Consider the following 23131-nt stretch of genomic DNA (forward strand, 5'->3'; position numbering starts at 1 on the left):
TAATCTAAGTAGGCTGACACGTTTTGGTTGAGATCAAGAGTCAGTAGCAATGGAAAGGCCTGTTCGCCAAGGCCGTGCATGCGAAGGCTTGGGCAACGATCTCCGGTACAAGCACGCGATACCATTCCTCCTGTTTTTAGGCGCCCACTTACGGCAATGACGCCTCGCCTCTGCCACGTGCGCGGTTTGGCTACAATAGGATTTAAATCGCTGACGTTATATTCCTACGCAGACGCAGTCTAGTTCATAATGGTAGCCTATAAATACGCCCTCTATCGCAGGTGGCCTCTTGTCAGTTTTTACATGGAACGTCTCAGGGTTATATGTCAAAGTGCTCTTTGGCTCCAGCTTTAAAATATCCACATGGAAAATAAATGGAGAGCTAATCTAGTGAATTGTCTTCCAAATAATCTCCGGCTGTTGTAGTGGATCCGCGTCTATCTTTTTGAAAAGGGCCTACATGATAATAACGATATTTAGTATTTGCTTTAACGGAAACTATGCACAGTGTTTTCCATTTGGTTAATTCTATTCAAACCATAATGTAATGGCTAATACAATAAAATATTGATTATTTATGTCTGTGTTGTCCATATCACGCAATTGTTAGGCCACTATTAAAAAATTGCTTTTGTTTTGAAATGCTCCGTGTTAGAATCCGCGCGACTGATGTTGATTGTGATGACCCGTGGAACGCTGTGGATAATTTTGAGCCATCCCTGAGCCTGTAGATATGCAGAGTGCTTTGTCGCAGCCGTGCATCTCAGCGTTTGCTCGAGCGCGTGAATGAGCTTGTCCAATGTCTGTGACGTCACGGTCCCATTGACGACGTGACCCCCTGCGCCCCCTGGGAGTCTGTCGCAGCCCCCCTGAAGCTCCTGTCCGCGTGGACCAGTGTCTGCGTCTGTCTGAGTGTGTGTGTGTGTGCGCGCGCGCGTGAGAAAGACACACACATACACACACACACACACAGAAAGGGAGTGTGTGTGTGCGTACTTGTGCGCGCGTATGTTCCTGGGGCCGGCGGCTGGGATGGGGGATAAGGGGGGGGGAGGGTAGGGATGCTTGCGTTTTAAACAGATTGTGTGCGTTTATACAGATCCGTGGCGCTTTTATGGTCGTCAGCGTCAGCCTTGAAAGGCAGGATTGTGGTTATTTCGCTGTTTTTCTGTTGTTTTTACACCAACTTTTGGACTGTCAGCACAAAGGACTTCTGGTGATCACACATTCATAGAGGTTTTTGGACCAACTACGGACAAGTTTTGAGAGACTTTACCAAAACAAGTTAATCTTTATTTCGGAAGAACGGGGGAGTGCGAGTGCGGAACTGCCACTGTGAGTAGCATTCTGAGTATTTGTTTCTCTAAATGTGTCAACGCTGGTTTCATTGCAATGAAAATAGCCATATCTTCAAATGTTATTAGGGGGAAGATTTAAATACAAATATAAATAAAATGTTTTATTAGAGTAGCATTGTCAGAATTGGTATGCTGCTAATATTGCAAGTCTTCCATACGTTTTAGAATGTGAAGTGAGTGGCGTAACAACTTCGTAAACGTAGGGTTGTAGTTTATGGGGCAATTTGTAACTTTTAAAGACCCCAAAAGACGCGTGTTAAGTTTAATTTAACGCTGTCCTACTAGCGACACAAGGTTATCTCTCTTATCCGGGTGTCTTCGTGTTGCGTAAAATTTTCCTAGACAATCTACACAGTAATCTGTAAGTAATCAGGTGTTAATGTGGAGTATTTGATTTACTTGGTAATAATATGTGAGGGTTTGTAGCTGATTTGGAGGCTATGACGTGTAGTAACCGTTTGAACTTCACCGAAGTTCATTTACTAAAGAGCGAATGTCCTTGTCGTGCAGCCGTTAACTCGCTCCAACATTCGTGTCCGTTTTTGTCGTCTTTCGAAGTGGGTCGATTGGAACTGACATTTAAACACGTTCATGTTGCTTGGATCGCCGTTTTGGTAGTGTATCCGAGCAGGAAGTCTCTGTACCGGATCTTGTTTTCTCACCCAGTGCTCGTGCCGACTGGACTTCATTTTGTGGCGGAATCGACTGAAATAAGACTGTCTAATAAACATCTCTAGTGGAACTTGATGTGTGATCCTGTCTTTAAATGGACAAGTGGGAGATAAACTATACGCCTCCTTGTACTTGAATGCTGGATGTGGGCAATTTGGATCATCTTGGAGGATAGGTTTCCCAAGTGTAGCCTGCAACTAACCTCTGAAAACCTAACTGATGACACGTGACAGAGTTGTTGAACTTCAGAGTCATGTGTTACATTTCATCATATTGTATGTTGTCTCAATTCTGAAGATAGGGAACGAGAGAGTGTGTGTGTGTGTGCATGTGCATGTGTGTGAGAGAGAGAAAGAGAGAGAGAGAGAGATCTTTGGCCTAACCATTGGCAGCATCAGCTTTTATGAATCACCCACTTCTATATGCGTAAACATAAATACCATCAGTGCTTCGATGGTAGATTTCCAAATGCCGAATATCAAATTAATGAGCAGATGCATGCGTACAGGCGAGCAGGCCAGCCACCCGTAATCCAGTCTGACACTACAGTGTGTGTGTGGGCTCGCGCAGGAACCGCACGAAGCGGGGTGTAATGGCTCCATGTGACCACAACAGAAGCAGCATCTGGCGCGCGGCGGCCCCTTTAAGAGACGTGGGTTAGTTTTTCTCTTTGGTTATCTAGCTGTATGAGTTTATGTGATATCATAAAGCTAGAGAACCGAATGTATAAACTAATTCTGAGGACTTCTGAGGAACCGCCACCGGCGCGCAGAGAATCAAGGAAGCGGGGGGAAGAGGCAGAGAGGGTTAAGGGAAGATGCGAGAGGCAATGTCCGTTTTAAAGCACCAACAAATGCCGATGAAGACAATCCGGTGGGCGAGTAGGGTTTTTAAGTACTGTCTGGCAATCCGGACACATGGCCCGGAATGCCTGTCAAAAGACGTGTGGAAAACGAGTCGAATTTGAACCGTTTCAGCCGGAGGTTGTCTCCATTCAAACCGCGATGTAAATACGCGATGCTGTCAGCATGAATCTTGGTGATATGGGGGCCTTACGAAAATTATATACATGTGTCGTGAGACGTAGATTTTAATAAGCTGGGAAATGTACATTTGCTGCACAGCTATGCATTATATAATTGTTATAATTGCGCTATTGATGTACGAATTCGAGCTGCGTGGAAATGGTTAAAAGAAACGTTTCTACCGGATTGGTCTGTTCTTGGGTGTCACGTGTTTTGGCGAACGGCAGAATTAGTATTTGCGCGAGCTGTATCATGCAATATGGAAAATACTAACGGCATTTCCGTGTCCTGTTCGTCTTCTAACTTATAGTTGGTGTTATTCTGTTAATATCGATGAATGAACCGCAATATACTTACTTTTTCCTTCTACGACTTACTAGGGAAGTTGACAAAAGGGCATGCTGTCATCTGACAGGAAACCGTTATAATTAGTATAAGATTAATAACTGTTCACCAGAAATGATTTTAACTCCTTGTAACTCTTGGTGACAGTTTTTGGATGGAAAGAACCATAATTTAGGCATAATTATTGCATGCTGTGTTTTCTTTGAAGAATGTGGCTTTATACACAGAAACACCAACATAAGTGTGATTGGTCAGATTTGTTGTTAGCAACACTCTCTCGATCATTCAGTGAAAAAATAATGTGCAGTCCATGAAAATGTTAGTGTTCAGGTCTTCTACCCGCAGTCCATTATTGCTTTGTGACCCTGGTTCCCGCCGCTGTGTTGTGAAGCACAATGTAAACTACACATCGTCATGTGCTTAGTAGTAATGGCGTTGAACGTGGCTGTGGACACAGGGAGGCCCTCGCGTTTCCGCATCGTTCAGGTTTGGTCGGTGTGTGTACCGTACGTGGGAATCGACAACTGGAGAAAGGCACTTCTGTGATGTTTACAGGCTGCTCAGTGTGCCTGTGGATGTTTGTCGTGTGGGTACAGAGGCCAGTGACTGTGATGTCATACTGGCTGTGATGTCATAGTAGCTGCAAGTACGCTTGATAGTGCACACCTGGGCTGGTCCTGTTCACTGGGCACTGGATTACAGTGGCTGGTTAAGTTGAATGCAGATGCGCAATGCTACCCACACAACAGGCTGAGAGATTGGTGCATTTTCAGGGGATGGGTGGGTTTTTAAAATTTATTTAAAGGCGGGCGGGCAATCCGCACTCCATATGTTGTGTCTTTCCACTTTATTCAGGTGAGGGAGAGCAGTGAGGATTACACGGTACAGAAACTGCCGGGGCAGGCGGTCGAACCCTTGGTCGTGCGAGAGGCGATTTGCATACGGGTTGAGAGTTTGGCTACCCTGTGGACTGCGTCGTATGGTTTCCACGGGGACTGGCATTTTTACCGTCGTGCCCATCTCAGTTAGCTTTTACGCGGACAGACGGCCGGACGGAACTCTAGAAGCTTCACGTTTGTAAATGGACCTCTTTCGCCAGCAGTGACTCGGAGAACGCTCGCCGGACTGGCCTGCAGTAACCGGCGATGCCAGAAAACTCCTCACGAACTTCAGAAGCATTTAAAATACCAATAGCATCGCTGGGATGGGAAACTGTAGGCTGCAAAATGGAATTGAACATGGAGTGTCACGTTTGATTGGCTTTCTGGCTTTCCTGGACAGGTACAAACAATTATTAATTACAATAAGACAATGGATGACTATAACCATCTTAATCTCTTTGAAGAGTATGTTCTTTTGAAATGTATTTTTTTTGTCAGAATTCTAAGGCAGTGTTGTAGAAATCCATTGCTTTCAACTACCAATGGTGACTGTGACATCAGCATCAGAATGTTCAGTTAGGAACATTCTAATCACATTCTAATTTGTGGTCTATTGGACACCTTTAAAGGGTTAAGTTGTTCACTGGAACAGGACTTGATTTATGGACTTCTATTTACTTACTGGCATCAAATCGTCATAAGTCAGGGACCCCTGGGTAAAAACAGGGTGAACAGACACACGATAAGACCCGCCCACTGTACCTGCAATAAGTTAATTGGAGGTCTGCTCTACATCTGCTGGCTGGACCTGGGTAGTGGGTTCACAGCCCAGCGTGTGGTTAGGTACCCCTGTTTTGGAAGCATCGTGTGGGGGGGATGTTGGCGCCTGTCCCCTGATTTCCCAGGCTCCTTTTGGTGGTGGTGGTGGTGGGGGGAGGGGGGTCGATTTTTAAACGGATCGCGTTTTCTCCGGTCGATTTCGGGCGTCTCCGCCCGGAAGCCGCTTCCCCGGCCGCGGTCCCGCCAGTGTGTCTCTGTCACCTCGGGGCGAAGCTCTCTACAAGCGCCCTGTCCATTTTGACAAAACAGGTGATGTTATGTTCCCGCCACGGGCGGCCGTTCTGTGCTACCCCTGTGCCAATTTGTCCTGGCTTTGAGAACGGAATTCAAGTTATGTTTCTCTCTCTTTTATTATTATTATTTTTTCCAGTTCATACATATTCCTACAAGTTTAGTGATTATGGACATGACTGAAATGTATATGTTTTTTTTTTTTTTTTTTTTTAAAAGCGCGACTTTCTTAAATATCTGACCAAAGAGTTTGTTGATCAAATCTGAATGGATTATACGGATTTATCTGATCTGTTACGGCTCTACACTGGGTTTGTGGTTTGTGTTTTCTTGTTGTTCGCACTGGATTTCCGGTGTGTTGACATGGCTGTCTAAATACTACAGAGACGATTATGCCAATTGTTTTGGCTCTTCACCAGAACTGGCTGTGCAGTGTACATCATATAGATACATTGGCAACAAATGTGGTTCACTGAAGGGCAAATAGCAATGGTTATTTTTCCATGTATGAACCATTCATGCTCCGTGATCTTAAATTAAGTCTAAGTTAAGTACCTGTTTAGGAGAACTGTAGCAGTTGCCACATTGGACTTGAACCTGAGCCTGGCTGGACGAGATTCGAATGCACAATATTACGTTTGTACTTGGCGGCGTGTGCTAAGCAGGGTATAGACTCTCAGGCGAGACCGTGGAGCTCTCTTTCAGCTGGTTTACTCAGTCTTGGTACAGTGGGCTGCACGGCAGGCCAGCCACCATTACGGCTTCACCTTCTCCCGCCTTCTCTCAGCCAAAGGCAATCAATCTCCGAAACGGCGATTCCAAACAGGCATTCAGGACGAGTGACTACGTGTTTTTCTCAGTCGTCTTCCTAAATAAATTAACTCTCTCCGTAACAGCCTGCATCTGTTATTAGCAGCAAGCTCCGTGTTCGTTTAACCCCGACAGAGTTTCCAGGGGCCCGAGAGGGGGCCGGTGTTCTCAGTGTGGACGTACACCCAGTCAGAGTAGACTCGAAGCTGCAGGTTTTTACTGGGTAATTCCCACAGTTATGATACGGACGGGCGGTAGTACAGATCATTTCCAATCACGGTGTTCCGTACAGGTGAGTCGTGTGTAAAGGTTGTGCCTTACGTGCCCGCAGTAGTTTACGAAGGTAAGTAAAACAGAGGCTTCTACGTGTCTCCTGTGCCTCTTTGAACGAGTGTCTCTGCTTGCATGTTGCAGTTCAGCTGTTCAGCAGACCGACGCCTTCAACCTGAAGTGACGTGCAAGAGTACGTTCCGTTTGGCGGGCAGGAAAAGCGTGAGAACGAAAGGCGGGTACACTTACGGTCGTACAAGTACCACCGTCGAGTGCCTGGGGATCTGCCAGATAAGGGGAGAGAAGGGCTATTGGTCATCCTAGCTCGGGTGTGCTTCTTTAGTGACGTAGAGCAACTGAGTCATGCACAAGGGAGGCCAGAAACAACAGCCATTACTCTTACATCTGTAGAAAAAAAAAAAAAGAATTATTAGTAGGAGTTAAGAATCCCAGTAAGGAAGTAAGGACTAAAATCCAGTCGTGCTGCAATGTGCTTCAGTACTTTTACATTTTTCTCTCTCAGGTAAAATTTCCTGGGGGGGGTGCTTTGAGGGCCTGCAGGTTGAATGCCTGCTCTCTCCTGGACGGTGTTGGGCTTGTGATGGTGTGGATGTTAGGGTGCGGGGGTTGTACCCCAGACTGAGGCCGCTGTGCTGTTACTGCCAACCCTGTGAGAAATGCTAGCTGGAGCTGTAGGCCTCGATTCAGACCGAACTCTGTTTGCTTTTCCTCTTTGTCTCTCCACTGCAATTGGCTGAGCTGCCAAAAAACCTGTTGGAAAATTTTTTCATAAAAAAAGAAATGTGTTTTAAGCTTATGATCATTTCATCATATTTCCAGCACTCTCTTCAATCAAAACACAGTATTCCACCTCCTTTCTGCAGATCATATATGGTACAAATCTCTAACATAATCTTTTTTTTTTTATTATTATGGAAAAAAAGAAAAGAACATAAAACTAGGATACGATAGCAGTCGGGCAGAGAGGTCACCTGCCCTGTAAACACTTCCTGTTCACCTGCGCCAAAACAGAAGACACTGGGACGCTTGCAAAGGCAACCTCCGGACCACACGCGGAAGCTGAAGCACGTGGTTCCGTTGCCATGGATTCCAGTCGGGCCTGTGATGGGCCCAAGGTTCTCTGGCGCCATGCCGACGGCTCGGAATCTTTCCTGCGAGGTTCCGCGTTCCGCGGGACAGACACTCTTTTCTACGGACAGGCATTCTACCGTTTCCCTGGCGATACCGCATGCCTGTGCAGTGCCCCTCCCTTTTATTTCTCATCACACGCTGATAATCGCGATGCTTTTCGTAGCGTGACATCTTCGAGCTTCCGCTTGTGCGCACAGGTGAGACTCACAGGTGCTTTGTTGTAGGTGCAGAATGAGTGCTTACGTTTGGCTGTGGCGGTGATGGTCGCTGCTCTACGTTTCTGACCTCTTTGTGTGCACGTGTGTGATTTGCTCTGTACGGCAGCATTGGCTGAAATGAATAGAGGCTGATGTGAATGTGCAGGTGACTTGGCATCGCACCTCAGGCACACCGAGTGCACAGACTGGTCCCGGATTGTCAGGTGTGTTGCCTTTGGTGTTTGGCGAAAACAGTTCAAGCCCCCATTTCTCCTCCTGCTCAATCTCAGCTCTGATAACTAAACAGACAAATTAGCTTCAGTCACATTCCTTGCAGTGCTCCCTTTCAATGTCAGAATTCAGACTCTTCTCCCCTCACCCCCACCCCCCCCCTCATCTTCTCTTGACATTTTTTTCTATTCTTTTTTGTCTTTTGTGATATTTTTTTTCTCTCTCTTTAGTTTCAGTCACTGCTGGAATGCATGATTGTTGTGCGAGTACCAAGACAAAAGAGCGGAGGCGGCCGCCCCTGCTTCAGCTGGCTTCCTCACATTTAAGGAGTGACAGGCCTGGCGTGGAAGAATGAGTCTGGTCTCCTTGCAGTTGACAGAAAGGAGCACAATAGCCTGAAGTTCTCGGTTACCCCAAGTCTAATGGCAGCCAATGGATGCTTATGCCGCTTGAGACGGCATTATATATGCGCAAACAGTCAAGCCCATGGCTTTCCAAAGGGGGCCAGGCAGGGGCCCTTGCAGGGGGTGGGGTGGGATGGGATGGGATGGTGGGGGCAGGGGGTTTTGTATGGGGTACAAAACAGCATCTTACAAAAACATGGTCTTAAACATGAAGCCACTTTTATTATTATTATTTATTTTTTTCCATTTTGTGCAAATTATTATTTGGAAATGAGTAGGCTATATTAGGTGTATTCGGTATTTCTACATTTCTCAACTGTATTATTGTTCGCTTGAATTGTGACATTGGCCCCGAGGTCGCCGGGCCTCGTGGATTGTCCTCTGTGCTTGCAGAGCATCGAGCGTCTCGCGGTCCCTCTTCAGCAGTGCACGCGCCTACAGGACTGCTCAGAATGAACTGTCCCTGGCAACGGCGCAAACTAAATGATGATTATGAAAATAAATCGGACAAATAGTTTCACTTTTTTCGGCGAACTGGGCCCAACAATATTGAAACGAGTCATTGTTATTATTATTTAGATTTTCCGTCACCCTGTTAATGCGATCCGGATTTAAGCCTGTGGCACGCGAACCAGGCCACGGATATATTGTTTTACATACCATAGTCTGTAGTATACGAAATTCATGCTGCTAATAATAACGTTGCAAAAACGTGAATACCTAGATATTTATTTTTTCCCCGAGCTTGTGTAGTCCTCACGTTGGTAGCTTAGCAACCGCCTCTGACCCGTGCACAGAAATAAAAGAATGAGAGCGTGATGCGCGGGAATGTGGTTTAACCCGCGTGGTATGTAGCCCGTCTATTAGTGCTTTTATATTGTCGCAGCGAGAGAAGTGTGATTTTATATAGAACGCAGTGTTTGCGAAAGAGCGTTAATGGTGGCCTGTTAACTCTACAAACATCAGTCTGGAAAGGGAGAGTGCTTCCAACAAAGCGACCGAATAATGCTGTTATAGTGCGGGATTTTTCAGTCGAGAATTTAAAGCAAAAAAAAAAACGAAACAAAACACATTTTTAACCTACACATTTGTTTTCATGTTTGGTTGCTTTGCCTGCCGTTCAGTTATCCGAATAGGCAGCTTAAATTGTTGAAAACAAGTGCATTTGTTTCGACAATTTTCCTGGATATAATGTCTGCGTTTATTTAATTTAATTTTGTTTTTAGCTCTGCCAACTACATCTGTTATTTGTAATTAAGTGGTTGCATTCTGCTTTAAAGAGCATGTTTTCGACAAAAGTCTTTTGATTTTTTTGTGGTGAAATAACATTAGGCCTATATTTACTGAAATGAAACGGACTGCTGACTGTTTACGACAGCTAAACAAATTTAGTGTATGCTAGACAGGCCTGGAGATAGCATCGGTTACAGTTAACAGTTGCAGTTATTTCGGACAGAATTTCTTTGTAAAAATAAAAATATTTTCTATCTATATAAACACCAACTTTCTTACTCTGTGCTGTGTCTACTAAAATAATACTTGATTATGAAACATACATTTGTTGCCGGCTACGTCTCGTCACTAATAACGGGCCTACTTGTATTGAAAAAATCAGGCATTTTGAATGTCATTAATAGCCTAGATCCCTTAAGAACTGCGGCCGTTGTGTCGTATAGGTTTCGCCAAGCAGTAGTGTCTGTATGCTATTGTTATTTTTTATTGTTACAAAATGAATGTAGTCCGTTTTGTCGTATATATGCGAAAATATTAGCCTATATTATATAAGGAGTATTGTGTCTTCCACTTAATGGAAGGGGATAACGGTGTGTCATGTAGGCCTATTAAAAATCTTGCTTAAAAAGCACGTACCGGTAGCTGAAATCGACTGCATATGCTGCTGCATATTTTCCTTTTGTTTAGCCTGTTTGTAAAATGGTATTATTTTGTGTTCTATAATTTTGGGCCATCATTTTATTTAAAAAAATGAATAATCAGAGATTTAAAGATTTCTTTCATCACGAAAGCAGCAAATACGTCTGGATTCTAAATAAAAATGCAAATAGGCCAAGCTTTCAAAAAAGAAAAATAAAAAACATCTTGATGAACATATTGTGCAGTCCAATGTAAGCCTACGCGATTCTTTCTGCAAGTAATAGCCGAACACTCAACCTATTTTGTTACAGACAAGCTGATTTTTAAAAAATCACACTAAGTTTCTGACAACAACGCATGTTACCGAATGGGGTATATTGTTGGTGTTAAATGACCTCGGTCTATGTGCGAATTTGATTGCTTTCCCTTTAGCAGTTCAGTTCTGTACATTTCTGTATAAGTTATTTTGCGGTTAGGTTTTCATTCTGTGAAGCCGCGACGGCACCCAGAAAATCCAACAAGCTTTGTAATAACCATGATATTTATATTTGAATCACATTTAAACTACTTTCTTAATAGTAAATCTTTTCAATGTACTGAAAAGAATCTGTCTCAAAGAAACTGCTGTATTTTAGCGTACGGATAAAACAACCACTTTGGAGAAATGTTTATACCCAGAGTCCATTCTAAAGGTTATGATGGCAGTTTATTAGTCATTAAAAATAAATATTTATTTTAAGCATTCAGAGTTAATTTTGACAGTGAGTTCAAGCCTGTTAAATAGCCTATATGCAGATGTATTTTGATGACCAATGTTTAGGAAAATCTGAGGTTCAAAGGATTTGATAAATGTACAGGATATAGCTTACAATCGTCTGAATAACCGGAAGGACATGTCTTGAGGGTTTGATTGAACTTTTGATTGGCTAAATATGTTAGAATTACTGAATTTGTTCCAAAACAATAACTTTTTTTGAATAGCCTATTGTTCGTTATGTTTAAAAAATAAAGCCGACCGCTGAAAATACTAACAAAAGTAATGTTACCTGATTATTTTAATTTAGTCTTATTTGCTGAACAGCCGCGGTTTTTTTCACAATCTGTTAATGACATATTGTGAAATGTGGTTTCCAAACAACATGTGTACTACGTTGAGCAGTCCTGCCAATCGAATCGGTTTTGCGTGTGCTATTTAAACCAGTGCCAACATTACGAAGCACATGGCGTGTGCGTTTGAAGACGATGGAATGTTCGTTTTTGTTGGCGGTTACCCGGAAAAGTTCTAGAGTTCGTGTAGATCCATCAGGTGCATTTGCGTGTAACATTGTTTTGCTGATGAGGAGGGGCTTTCTGGGATAGTTGTGTTGGTTTTCATCATGCATTGATGACGCTTATGAAGCTTACTTCCGGTGGAGAGAATGATCATGTGATTCAGAGCCTGGTCTACTTGAACTGTGTTTTTTAATCCTCTTTTTTTCCCCCATTCTGTTTGCATTACAGGAAGTGGGTCGGTGGAGACAGGGATGAGGAGGTTGAACTGGCCCAGGAATCGCCCACATCAGAGACGGAAGTTAGAGCAGGTGGTGCAGGGTACCTGGACTGTCAGTGACTCCCCCCGCTCTGGAAAAAGGCAGTCACTGCACCTCCGCAGGTGAGGGAGCACCTGGCAGCCAGTCCACCTGGAACACCTGCAGGTCCGTCTTTGCAGGTGAGGGCTGAGTTCACACCTGCAGTTTTGTGGGGGCATTATAAGAGTGGGTGCAGGCAGGAAGTGTGAATTCCCACAGCCAATGAGAGCGCAGAACATCACGCTTGCTTCTCCCTCTCCGATTATGACATCACAGTGCACCTCCGGCACGGTTCCACTATTGAGATCCACAGCTGCAGAATGAGCATTAAATAAAGGGTCATGTGTAGATGGCCTATCTGATTGGTTGACCATGATAGAAGAATTAAGTCTGGCCTTATCCTCCTTCCAGGATGAAAGTTTGACCTCATTTGTTAGCCAAGCTAAGGATAAATTGTTTGGACAAAGAGGTGGCCATCTTTTATTTGGCTTCCTTTCCGTCCAGACGATGTGTCCTTAGTTCGGCTAACAAATGAAGTCAAACTTTCCTTGTTTAATTCTTCTATTGTGGGAAACCTATTGGATAGGGCACCTATCCATTAGGGTCAAGCATTGCACTTGTGATTTTTAAAATGCATTTTATTTTTTATTGTATGGCTGCGGGGTAGTTGATCTTGTTAAGGCACTGTTCTAAGTGCATGGATGGCCGTCGTGGTCTGGTGTTGAATCTGGGCCATTCCAGAGCGGACTGTGGCTTGTCAGCCCTGTGGGGAGAAGCACAGTTGCCTCTAGAACCGCCCAGAAATGGAAGGGTTTCTGCAGTTCAGGGTGGCAGCGTCGTTTCGCTCACTACCGCCTACTGCTGGTCGATGGCACGCCTGCAAGTCCGCCTGTTGCACATGGAGTGCCCCCCCCCCCCCCGTCTCATGTCAAATTTTTTGGTAAAAGTGCAGATATTTTGTCGCACCTCTCTCTCGTTCCTCTATCCCGTCAGTGATGACTTCAGAACATTCCGTGGAGTGCTCATGGTCGTTAACTTTATCGCACCGTATTTTTTTGTTGTTGTTGTTGTTGACTCCCACCCAAAGCAGTACGAGCACAGAGACCACAGTGAGCGGTGATCTCAGCAGCGATTCCGATCCGACGGGCCTCCTTGGAGCCTTTCTTTGTGGCGAGATCCTCCCATTGATTTATTTTAATTCATTCTGCGTAAGTCGGGTGTTTGTTCGCCCGTGTTCCACAAACAGCGGGATTATCAGGCCTAGCGCCCGATGCTCCCGGGTCTTCTGGGGCACGGCTGTCCTGGGCGGGGTGGAAAACCCGGGCCGGCTCTCTCATCGTTGGGGATCCAGTCTTCCTGTCTTGTTTTTTTTCTCTGCGTCTCTCTCTCTCTCTCTCTCTTTCCCTCTTTTTAAAAGGTCTGATGCAGTTTGCACAGAGTCTCAGTGTGTTTTGGTAGGTAGTGATGGAAGGGGAGGGGTGGGGGGGCACTGTGTGTAGAATGTACTCATGGAAAGGGTGATGCAGTCCCTCAGAATCACAGGCCCCCCCCAAAGACTTCAGTGAAGCTCACACCATCCAGTCTTTGTTCACTATGGAGTCTGCCTGGGTTCACAGTTTAAAGACAGAGTTCAATGCCACTTCCATTTTGCCCACTGGGTAGACTTTGCTTGTGTGACTTTTGCCTCTTCGATACTCTGTTGGTACCCTCTGAAAAAAGAAAAGACCTTAAAAGACCTGGATCCAAAATCTTTCGTAAGTGTGGGCTGTGTGATCTGCACAATGAAATTTCCAGGCTGTTTTTGTGAGGAAAAAAAAGTAAACTTTTTTTTTTCTTTTCTTCCTTCACAAACAAACACAGGTGATTGATACTGATTAAAAGGTAGAAGTGATTGAATGGCGATTGCTAGCGAGAGAAAGCTAAAGAGCCGAGTGTTGAATTCAGACCGTTTTAAATCGAGGTTCTGGCCTTGGCCTTCTGTCACTGAAGATGGCTGAGGCTTGGGGAGGGTGGGGGTACATACCAAACCCCCCCCCCCCCTCCCAACAGAGAGAGCTTTACTTCAAACTCTAATTCATGGCCTTAGTATCCAGTCAGCCAGGCTGTTTAACATTTGAAGAAGATGTTCAGTGTCTGTTGACACACCTGTAGCAACACATATACAGTCTTTAATGAATAAACACTCTGCTTTCTTCGTATTATATTTTCCAATTTTATGTTTTGATTTGTCAGGTGCGTATAGTTATCAACGCATTTTGGAGTTTTGAGGAAACCGTTTTGAATTCAAATTTAGTTTGTGATGAAAGTGCTGATATGAATTTGAATGAAAAATAAAAATGTATTTGAAAAATTCCAAGCATGTTGAAATGCTCTCGTTTCCTATTATTATTATTATTTTATTATTATTATTATTATAGTAGTAGTAGTAGTAGTAGTAGTAGTAGTTTGTCAGATTATTATTATTATTATTATAGGTCAGAAAAGCAGTGGCTTGCCTGCAGTTTTTCAGGCCCGTCAGATCAGTATGCGCTAAACGTGGAGAAGGGCTGTTGGTAAAAGTTGCTCTTTAAATTATGTCCACTGCATTATGCGGCTTGATGGCTACAGATAAATCTCTTTAAATGGATTCAGTGAATAGGGGGGGAGGGTGGAGGGGGGAGTTTGTAGGGGCACCATGCGGGAAACGTCAGTGTGTTTTGGCATAAATTGCGGCCCCGTCCCCCTGGCATTGAGAGGAAACGGTAAAAGGCCGGTATGTCGGAACGCGGAGATGAAATCCAGGCGCGGATGTTTCGTTTTCGCGGGAGAGACGCGAGGGCACGGTTTCGTTCTCGCGGGAGAGACGCGACGTTGCGTTGTCTCCGTGTCCTGTATTGCTTTACGTGTACCACAAATATATCTGTGAACGTATGGACTTTCTACGATGTAATTATTATTCTAAAACGGCAGTGTTTTAAAAAAAAAAATGTACACGTCGCAGTACATATTTGAAAGTGCCAGCAGTTTTTATGTTTGCCTTGGTATCATGAAATGATGTCATCCTTTACCGATATTGATATTATTTTGGGTTTGGAGGGCGAGGCAGTGGCAAGACTCTTTTTTATTTTTCATCTCACTCCCTCTCTCTCTCCATCTCCCTCTCTCCCTCTCACACTCTCCCTCTTTCCCTCTCTCTCCCTCCCACTCACACTCTCACTCTCCCTATCCCTCTCTCTCCCTCTCACACTTTCCCTCTCTCTCCCTCCCTCTCACACTCTCACTCACCCTCTCTCCCTCTCACACTTTCCCTCTCTCCCTCCCTCTCTCTCTCTCTGTATAATGAGGTGTGTTTATGAAGTGGACGGTCTGTCTAAGAGGCCGGCCGGCCGGCCAGTGGCTGAATGGGGGGGGGGGGAGGCGGAGGGAGGGAGGGAGTGAGGGGGCGAGGGAGGGAGGAGGGAGGGAGGGAGCGAGGGGGCGAACGAGGGAGGGAGGGCGCGAGGGAGGGAGCGTGGCGGGGAGGGAGGGGCTGAGCGAGGGAGCGTGGGAGGGAGGGAGGGAGCGAGGGGGGGAGGGAGGGAGGGAGGGAGTGAGGGAGCGAGGGGGGGGGCAGTGGTGAAAAAAGGACTCCTCATTTTCCCACGCCCAGCGCCACGCCAAACACTGGCTTAGGCTCCCAGGGTCCAGTCACAGTGCTGATATATACAGGATCCTGTGTACCCATTCAGTACACCCCCCCACATTCAGTACACCCCCCGCCACCCCCATTCAGTACACCCCCCCACCCCCATTCAGTACACTCACCCTTCATAAGTTCTGCGTGGCATGTCTTTCTGTTTGTCCATCCATCCGTCCGTCCGTCCGTCCGTGTGTGTGTGTGTGTGTGTGTGTGTGTGTGTGTGTGTGTGTGTGTGTGTGTGTGTGTGTGTGTGTGTGTGTGTGTGTGTGTGTGTGTGTGTGTGTGTGTGTGTGTGATGTCACGCGATTGTCAGACGTGCCAGAGACACTTGGCCTTGTGGTGTTGGGGGTATGGGTGTGTGTGTGTGTGGGGAGGGGGCGGGGCGGGGCGGGGGGGGGGTATGGGTGCAGTTGTTTTTGGTGGGTCGGGAGGGGCGTCTCTGTGCTGGAGCCCCGGGTGGGAGACAGCCAGACACAGCCCATTCTGACTGAAGCCTGAAAGAGAGCTCATTTAAACACGCGGGGGGGTGCGGGGGGGCAGGGACGGGGGCGGGCAGGGGGGCTGCAGGCGGGCGACATAGCAACCCAGCAGAAATGTCTCACTGGCCCGACTTTCAATAAGGCCCCGTGATCTATGCGCAAATAATAAAGGGGGTGTATTTGTAGACTATACCCCCCCCCACCCCCACCCCCGCACTACCTTCAGGGGGCCCAGACATTTTTAAATAAAGCTGGTAATATATACGACCCCCACCCTGGCCAAGAAATTTGTAAATTAAGGCACTTAGAAAAAATAAAAATACAAAATTTTCAAAAACGATAAAGTTCTGTGATAACTGCTTCGCTGTGCGCAGGGTCTGTTCGCTTTTGTCTGTTTTCTTTGCGAATGAGAAGAGAGGTCTTTTCACAGTATCTGTGATGTAGATTTGTGTGTGTGTTTGTTTGTGTGTGTGCGTGTGTGCATGCATGCATGTCTGTGTGTGTAAAAATAAATTAATAAATAAATGAAATAACAAAAGAGGATCAGTGTCGTGCCCCTCAGGTCAGAAAGGAATATTGCTGGATATTAGCTGGACGTATTTTAAACTGGTTCAGGATACTTCACCATAGAAGCACACACGCCCCCTTTGGGTGTTCAAGCTTAGCCTGACACGGCGCTGGAGGCTAGCCATCCTGCTTCGATGGGGCTGCACGGTCCGCTCTCGTTGTTTAACCTTCTTTTGTGTCCCTTGTGTAAATCTGTGGTAGGGAAGGAGAAAGGAATCCGAAGCTGCTGCCATTATGATGTCACAGTGGATTTGCCGGAACGCGTTCACAATGGAGGTGTCCTGGCATTGAAAGCTAGCTGACCCGCGTTGCATTGAGCTAGCAAGGCTAGCCCATGAGCGTCATCATCCGGTACACCGATAGTCAGGGTGTATTGGGTTTAACGGTTTCATTTCTATGAAAATGTTAAATGAGTGCATAAGAACATCATGCACTTACGGCAAATGAGCTAAAAGCACTCCATTCACAACAGGTTCCTGTGAATAAATACTCATGAATAAAATCTAATTGCTGCTGTTCTGCAAGTTCTAAAGGGACCAGCTCCTCTGAATTAAATTAGCTGGAGTGTTGCATTATTGAAAGGACATTTTTATCATTGGCTGTCCTTGTGAACTGCTCTTGCGGAGCTTAACGCTGAAGGAAATTCTGTAAAATGCGATGATTTTATTTGCCGAAAGGGAATTGTTTGACATGGGTCAGGTGCCTAAAGGTCCACAGTGTCTGCTGGTTTACTCCAGTCCTGGAGGGCTGCAGTGTCTGCAGGTTTAACTCCAGTCCTGGAGGGCCGCAGTGTCTGTGCAGGTTTAACTCCAGTCCTGGAGTTTTCTGTGCAGTGTCTCATTTTTGGAAACCAGTGTAATGTAGTAGCGTGTGTGTGTGTGTGTCTGCATGTGTGTGTGTGTGTCTGTAGAGTTGTGCATGTGAGCGGTGAGTGTTTGAGTGTGTGCTAGTCCATGTGAGGGGAGTGTGTGTGTGTGTGGTCCTGGAGGAGTGCAGTGTGTGTGGTGTAGTCCATGTGGGGGAGGTGTGCAGTGCTGTGCATGTGTGTGGTTGGAGTGGAGTGTGTGCAGGAGTGAGTGTTGCTGTGAGTGTTTGTGGTGTCATGTGGTGGAGTGAGTGAGTGTGTGTGTCCATGTGAGTGAGTGTGTGTGAGTGTGTGTGTGTGTATGTGTCCATGTAAGTGAGTGTGTGTGTGAGTGTGCGTGTGCATGTGAGTGAGTGTGTGTGCGTGTGCGTGTGTGTGTGTGCATGTGAGTGGGTGTGTGTGTGTATGTGAGTGTGTGCATGTGAGTGAGTGAGTGAGTGTGTGAGTGTGCGTGTGCGGATGAGCTCATGGCCTGACCAGGTTTGCGTTTCTAATTGGTTTAATTGACTGAATGGCTAGGCGGCTCTTCCTAATGGACAGATGGAAACGTTCCAAAGCTAACGCTGGCTTTTCTCTCTCACACCCTTCTCTTCTCTCCAAAATTTTTTAATTCATTTTTTTGTCACAGTTTCCACATTAAATAATTTACAGTCGTTATGATGAAATGTGTTGTTCTAGAGCGGCGTCTGCCCCTGCCTGCTCTCGTTATCTTTCATTAGGTCTCTCCGTTGTGTGTTTGAGTGTTTCAGCGCTGTGTGTGTGCGGGCGCTCAGTCCCTCACCCTGAGCTTCTCCGAAATCTTAGCGCCCCAATTGACCCTTTAAAGGGACGTTTCGCTTTGTTTTTAACACGATCACGCGTTTTTGTTCTGTCCAATAAAAAAAACGTTAATTTCGGTATTCACGCTACGCAAATACAGTGGGGATAAGCTCCACACCATTGCTTGTGTATTACCAAAGTGAAATATTCCTTTGAGGTGTAAGACAACAAAATAATGTGATTAAAAGTTAACTGAACATTCTAATGCAGATGTTACTACAGTCACTACTGGTGATTCAAAGCAGTGCGGTTCTAGAACACGGACTTAGAATCTTGAAGAAAAAAAGAATTCCAAAAAAAAAAAACCCTGCTCTTCAAAGGGTTAATAAAGGAGTCTGCTTGACTGCATGTGCGGATATGTTTGTGAGCGTTGTTGCTTATTCTCACAGCGTCGCTGATTCAGTCACTTCCTGCTTCTCCTCTGGACGAGCGTTAGCGGAGATTCTATTATAGATCTTGCTCTGCGTTAATTAAGCTTTTCCCTGTATAGTTATGGCCGCTGTTGCCAGGTTAGCGTCGTGCACTCTGTTACTTGTGTAGCCGCGGCTAGCGGTGTGCGCTTAATGCCCGCGCTGTGTTGTAAAGTGGTTTGATGGGACGGTTTTGTTCCTGGGACCTGCTGGATTTACGAGTTCGCCCATTTTGTTTACGGGCTCCTCGTTCGGGCCACCGCGGGGGGCCTCCGTACGCAGCGGGGGGGGGGAGCCCTGGGAAAGACGCACTCGGCGTGGACTTTGGGAGCGTCCACCTGAACTCTGCATCGCTCTGAAGGTCATTTTCCAAAAAACCGGGCCGGTCGCAGTCGAGACCACCGTCTGTAGGCTAAGAGCGAACACCTGTGCAGGTTTATAGGTGGTGTCTGTAGGCTAAGAGCGAACACCTGTGCAGGTTTATAGGTGGTGTCTGTAGGCTATGAGCGAACACCTGTGCAGGTTTATAGGTGGTGTCTGTAGGCTATGAGTGAACACTGCAGTTAAGGTGTGTCTGTAGCTATGCGACACCTGTGCAGGTTTATAGGTGGTGTCTGTAGGCTATGAGCGAACACCTGTGCAGGTTTATAGGTGGTGTCTGTAGGCTGTGAGCGAACACCTGTGCAGGTTTATAGGTGGTGTCTGTAGGCTAAGAGCGAACACCTGTGCAGGTTTATAGGTGGTGTCTGTAGGCTAAGAGCGAACACCTGTGCAGGTTTATAGGTGGTGTCTGTAGGCTATGAGCGAACACCTGTGCAGGTTTATAGGTGGTGTCTGTAGGCTAAGAGCGAACACCTGTGCAGGTTTATAGGTGGTGTCTGTAGGCTATGAGTGAACACCTGTGCAGGTTTATAGGTGGTGTCTGTAGGCTATGAGTGAACACCTGTGCAGGTTTATAGGTGGTGTCTGTAGGCTATGAGTGAACACCTGTGCAGGTTTATAGGTGGTGTCTGTAGGCTATGGTGAACACCTGTGCAGGTTTATAGGTGGTGTCTGTAGGCTATGGTGAACACTGTGCAGGTTTATAGGTGTGTCGAGGGTATGAGCGGACACTGTGCAGGTTATAGGTGGGTCTGTAGGCTAGAGTGAACACTGTGCAGGTTTATAGTGGTGTCTGTAGGCTATGAGTGGACACCTGGCATGTTATGTGGTGTCTAGGCTGTGAGCGACCTGTGCAGGTTTATAGGTGTGTCTAAGCATGTTTACCTACTTTTGGCCGTGTTATAGGGTAGAGGGTGTCCTTGTCATCAGAGCTACGGCAGTAGTGTATTACGATGCATAGGGGACTGGGCTAGTGACTCAGCTTTCTCCTCTTTATCTTTCCCTCTCCTCTCCCGTTCTCCTTCCATCTTTTTTCTCTCTCTCCTCCCCTCTCTCTCTCTCTCTCTCTCTCTCTCTCTCCTTGCTGTGTGCCTCTCTTTCTCTCGTTCCCTCTCTCTCCATTATCTATCTCTCTCTCTCTTGGTCTCTCTCTTGGTCTCCCTCTCTCTCACTTTCTCTCTTGGTCTCTCTCTCCCTCTCTTTCTCCCTCTCTCTCTGGGTCTCTCTCACTCTTTCGCCCCCCCTGCCGCCCCCCATGCTCTAATTGAGCTGGTGAGTTTGTTTCCCGCCCCTCTCATTCCTTCCGAACCCGGGCGGCCCCTCCCCTCTCAGGAGGGGGTCATTGTCTGTGCCCCCGTCCCGACCGTGTAATCCCCTCAGCCGGCCGGCACTGTGCCCCAAACCCCAACCCCCCTCCCTGCCCCGCCACTGAGATCCATTACCCCCCCAATGGGAGAAGGGCAGTGCCCACCCCCCCACCCCCTAAAAAAACAACACCCCCAAAAACCTGACATCAGCCTGCCATTATCGAAGCTGGTGTTGTTCAATATTCAATAAATGGCAATAATAGTAGTAAAAGTAATAAGAAGAAGAATAAATGTAGAAACTCACATTTTCTAGGAATACACTGGTGGAGAAGGGGCAGGCAAAGAGAGGGCAGGTATGGAACATGAAGGCTGGTGTTTATCATGACTGTTTCATGACTGTCAATACTGTATCATGACTGTGTTACTACTGTATCATGACTATGTCAATACTGTATCATGACTGTGTCGCTACTGTATCATGACTGTCAATACTGTATCATGACTATGACAATACTGTATCATGACTTTCAATAATGTGTCTATCAGTGCTATATCATTACTCTATCAGTAATCAATGGTCAAAGGTTATATTTTTGTATGTGTGTTGTGTTGTATATAATGATCTTTTTAAGCTGAATGCTTGAGTGACACAAGCCTCTGTCAGGTATTCCAGGTGTGATGTGGAGGAGGCGCTTACCTGTGAATCATGGGAAAGGATGAGATATAGACACCCCCCCCCCCCCCCGCTCACTCAGGCTTCCTGGGCCTTTCCCATAGCCCCCCCCCCCCCTTCATAATGAGCAAGCAGGGAGAGTCTCTCCCAGCCCAGAATCTGTGCACCCAGGAGGAGGTGGAGAGGTTGCCATGGTAACAAGCTCACAAGAGTTGAGCAGGGAGCGAGAGGTCCTGTTACGCCAGGTGCTGTGCGCGCAGGCGGTGTGGTCAGGGGAGAAAACGTACCGTTGCCGTGTGAACCGTGGACCGGTCAGTTTAAAATGGGGGCTGGTTTTCACAGTGTGAACTTGTGCGGTCAATTAAACCACCAGGTTCTCAGTGGGAGCGGAGCGGTGCGGATCTGAACAGCTCTTCAGCTCTTGCTCGGTCGGCGTGAATTGTGCGGTCGATTCGAACCATGTCACGCACAGTATGACAAAAACAAATCTGGTGATCAAAGCTGGTTTTCTGCAGTGTGAAATTTTTTTTTTGCGGTCAGTGAAATCAGTCTGTGCTCAGGGTGATTTAAGTGGTCACTCAAATTGGGCTGCGTGTGAAATGAATTCTGGGCGCTTGGTTCTCGTTGTGACGGTGCTTGTTGGTTTAAGCCCTGCAGTCAGTGAAAGTTAGGCGCGCACTTTAAGCTGTGGGAGCACAGGGGCCAGCCCTACAAACGCGAACGTCAGTGACTGACTGAGTTGACTGAGTGATGAAGTTACACCATTGGTCGGCCGAGTTATGAAGTTACACCATTGGTCGCCTGGATCACGTGTGTTAGGTCCAGCCATGTACTAGGTTTCCTAGTCTTGTTTTTGTCGCACCAAGATCAGTCATCTTGACTTCAGACTCTGTTAGACCCCTGTGCATCCTTTTGAACACTGAGCTCCAGTTATATTCTGTACACTAAGCTGTTTGGGGTTAAATGCATTAGTGTGTTATTTTTAATGCCTTAGGTTGTAAGCACTAAGTGGTACTCTCAGTGGTTTGTGTGTAATTGGATGTAATTGTGTCAAGACCAATTTGAGGTGCAGGGATATGTTTCTGCATAGTGTGTGGGGAGAAGAAAAAATTCATTTGAGTTAAAACTTTTGTTTGGAACTGTGGTGGTTATTTTTGTATTTTTGGGTTTGGATTTTTAGAACTATGTAATTGTCATAAAATATTGTTGTTGCATTTTATTTGAGTGTGTGGTGTTAAAGTGGGTGTTCAGAAGTTTGCCCTTCTGTGTTCAGTTTGCAGTTTAAAAAAAATAATAATAACCTTTGTTTAACCAGGAATACCCCCTTTGAGATCAAAATCTCTTTTACAAGGTGAACCTGACATAAAACACAAAGTTACCACGCAAGACAGTTGACAAGTTTAGAAACATCAAATTAGGGAATGAGACCGTAACAGAAATGAAAGAGGTCAGAGGTTAGGGTCTGGAGCGTGTCATCAATTACATGTTTAAAAATGCGATTTTTAATTTTTTGCAGATTGTTCCAACTGTGTAAGGTGCAGAATAACTGAAACCCAACTTTCCAAATTCAGTAGGGGGGAGTATCACATCCCTTGAGTGGCAGGCATAAATATATTAATTTCTATTTAATAGACAGCTGAGGTAGGGAGGAAGTAGAGGAATTATTGATTGATGGGTGAATATAAAGTGGTGGACTGATCTGTGCAGGTGCTTGGCTCTTGCTCGATTGCTCACGCCTGATACGCACTTCCTGTTTGGTGCGCAGAGCTGGTGGAAGAGTTTTTTTTTTTGGAGTCTGGAAAGTTTGGAGGATTGCATTGTGCTTTCGAGCGTGTAATTGATACACCACATCCTGGCCCTGCGGCCGTATCCTGGAGGAAAAGGGTGTTAGGGACTCGGTCGCTGGAGGTGTGGAGTAGTCTGTTCAGGCGACAGAGAGTCTCGTTTGGTGTGTTCCCTGTCTGGTGCCCAGGCAGGAGATCTCCTGGGGTGTGCGGACAAGATTCTGGCCAGAGCAGGGAGATCTCCTGGGGTGTGCGGACAAGCTCCTGGCCAGAGCACGGAGGGATCCGGTGGTCATGGTCCATGTTGGGGCCGGTGGCACAGGCAAGGGTGG

At 46.2% G+C, this 23131-nt stretch overlaps 1 long non-coding RNA gene across 7 annotated transcripts in view; it reads left to right on the forward strand.

The window, feature by feature from the left end:
• LOC135251312 (uncharacterized) overlaps positions 1 to 23131 on the forward strand; it is a 71211-nt gene that overhangs the window by 29312 nt on the left and 18768 nt on the right. For 6 of the 7 annotated variants that reach the window (XR_010329120.1, XR_010329122.1, XR_010329119.1 and 3 more), the window contains one exon: positions 11789 to 11996. This is a non-coding gene — a long non-coding RNA (uncharacterized LOC135251312). Of the gene's footprint in view, positions 1 to 1084; positions 1336 to 11788; positions 11997 to 23131 lie in introns of those variants that run through there. The other variant, XR_010329121.1, reaches the window with a different exon arrangement.

Source organism: Anguilla rostrata, chromosome 3 (assembly GCF_018555375.3).
Source record: "Anguilla rostrata isolate EN2019 chromosome 3, ASM1855537v3, whole genome shotgun sequence".
In the NCBI taxonomy this organism is placed as follows: Eukaryota; Metazoa; Chordata; class Actinopteri; order Anguilliformes; family Anguillidae; genus Anguilla; species Anguilla rostrata.